The sequence below is a fragment of the Lactuca virosa genome, chromosome 9 (genome assembly GCF_052849685.1).
Source record: "Lactuca virosa cultivar CGN04683 chromosome 9, Lactuca_virosa_CGN04683_v6, whole genome shotgun sequence".
Classification (NCBI taxonomy): Eukaryota; Viridiplantae; Streptophyta; class Magnoliopsida; order Asterales; family Asteraceae; genus Lactuca; species Lactuca virosa.
In genome coordinates, this window is record NC_136434.1 from 203,946,871 (window position 1) to 203,949,934 (window position 3,064).

Sequence of the window (3,064 nt, forward strand, 5' to 3'; positions counted from 1 at the left end):
TAACTAGAATATGAAACATTATTTCATGTACTTAGTAATATTCTTGCTAAGTCATGTTTTGTAACCAGAGTCTCCTGGAGGGAGAGCGTGAGTTTTTGTATAGATCTATACGGGATTGACAATCCCACACCTTGCTGCTAGCTACAATGGGATCTGCAGATCTACGGGTGACAAATGTCATATCAGTTTTCGACGCGTGAAGAACATCGTGTTTTATACTAGTCAATTTAGTATGGTTATAACTTTAATCACATTAAAACCTTAATTAACCAATTAGGTTACAAGGCATTAAAGTCATCAGTAGTGTATTTATAACAATACTACTGTGCATCTTCATTTTCCATTACATACATACAGTGATATTCTCACTTGAGTAATGCATACTATTTTTCTAGTAAAGATAGTTACTGATATGGAAAACATACATTTTATACTATTTCAAGTAAAAACATACATTTTATACTATTTCAAGTACAAACATACATTTTACACTATTACGAGAGAACAAACATTACAAACAGTCGCGTCTTGGGTAGAAGACTACTTTTCATTTTAAGTATAAAATATGGGATTTTCTTGGAAGTATACTAACATTTTCAATGAAACAAATACAAACATTTTCAATGAAACAAATACAAACATTTAACACTAAATACTTATGAACTCACCAAATTAAATGTTGATACTCTCTTTCAAAATAACTTGTATTCTCATGGAACCAGTAGACAGGTACACTTGCACAGGTTATGAGAGGATAGAGCATGTTCAAGACTCGTCTTTTATTTTGATATATATACATTTTTGGTGTCATTCAACTATACAAAGAACACACATGTATTAACTATATTAATAATGCAATGGATGTTGTTGCTTGTTTTACTATTGTGCATTGTTATGATACTGTACATGACGTCCTCCACCCCCAAATGTTTTTGCCATCTCGGTTTGGGGGTGTGACGGATTGGTATCAGAGCATTGTTTATAGTGAACTAGTATATCAACCCATAAAAGATATACAACTATAAATACAATGAGATTAAAAACACTCTGACCAAGAGTTATACTTTTTAAATATAACAAATATTTTACTAAAGTATACATACATGCATTCATACTAGGAACAGTGTCATACTAGAACAAAACAAAAGTATTGTGGTTGTCGAACAATACAAGTAGGCTTGGGGATATATAATCAGGTATGGGGTTAATATAACCTGATCAACTATGTTTCTCCGAGAAGTGATTAGCATATGCCTAGGAATGGTTGTGGTGTTGCGACAAGTCTAAAAACTTACCAACTCCTACTACAACGAAACAATAAGAACATAACACAAACTTAAAATACTATAGGAGTATTTGGTGGTACTATTATGTGAAAACTAAAAAGACCCTTTCTAGTAGGTCTATAGTTGTTGAGTGGATATGTTAAGTTTATATATAATTAAGATGTTATAGACTTAGAATCTGTGATCTTCACTTTATTTCATGTTCCTTGTTTGGTTGTGGACTTAGAGTTGGATCAGTTATTCGAAGGTCTATTCTATCTTAGTTATATATTGTTGGTATGCACTACGTAAGTATAGAAGTAACCGGTAAGGATCATCTATATATAAATCATTAGGAATACGTCTATTATATGTCTCTTACACCCTTATTCTTGCATAGATAGCAATGGATGGATTTCATCTGTCGGGAGACCCGTACTTTCCAAATCAAGGGAATGGTGGATGGCTTGAAGCAGAACCAGAGGAAGACAACCCGGTAGTCCCAATAGAAGAAGACCCTGAAGAGAGCTCTGAAGAGGAATTCGATGAGGAAGTTCAAGAGGACGCTGACTCAAAACCAGAGGTTCATAATCTACCTTTAGTGGCTCAAGCTCCAAATCCTAACCCTCGTCAGGAGTTTCAAGCCTCGACACCTCTGTGGGCAGTCAACTTGGGAAGATGGAGCCACAAACAAGGTCAACTCCCTCCTTATAATGGGGACCGAAGCTTCTACAACATGAGCGAGGGAGGCTTAGCAAATAGAGTTCTCCCTATTTTGGTTCGCCGAGTTGCTCGAAATGATGAACAGGGAAGAGCAGTCATCAATCGAACCATGGAGATTGATGCAGACACAGGAGTCAATACGGTTCGCATTCGCCAGCTACAAGGAGCACATGGAAGGACCAGGAATCATAATGAGGCTCGGCATAGGGAACTAGCTGCAACCCAAGCTGAAGTTAGGGAACTTCGAGGATGCCAAGCAACATTTGAGAGGCGTATGGCTGAAATGGAACGCCAGTTGGCAGAATCAAAGGCTCAACCGAGCAGTTCTCGTCGCAAGTAGAGAATGCTCTACTCACTCTTTTGGATATAACTTTGGTTTATGTGTATATACTAGTATTACTATCTCATGCTTAGGATCCGACCTCGCAAGTACAGTTTCGCTAAGTCTTTATGTTGTCGAAAGTTTTCTCTATGATTAGTATGTTGTAGACCTACTTCAAGGTCAAATTTTCCCGAACTCTATACATCTATAATACGAATGGTTTTGACAGTCATCTAATCCTCTTGAAGGTTTCTATCAAACTTCTTTCACTATCTAATGGTTGATCTCTCTTGCAATCACTTAAACTAATACTTGTTGAACTCGGGTTTGGTAGTTCAAGGAACACTCACATTTTCCCAAACTCTATACATCTATAATACCAATGGTTTTGACAGTCATCTAATCCTCTTGAAGGTTTCTATCAAACTTCTTTCACTATCTAATGGTTGATCTCTCTTGCAATCACTTAAACTAATACTTGTTGAACTCGGGTTTGGTAGTTCATGGAACACTCACATTTTCATTACTATTGGCATCTTACCATCAATTTCTTTTCATAAACTTATAGCTAAAAGATGCCTCCTCGTAAATCGAACAGACGTAACCCACCGATAACTGCAACTCAACAACCACCATCTCCACCCCAATTCGATCCTGTAGTTTTTCAAGCTGCAGTGATCGCGGCTGTGACGACAGCCTTAACTCAAATCAACACTAGCGGTGCTAGTGGAGGTGGAACGGGTATTAACTCTAC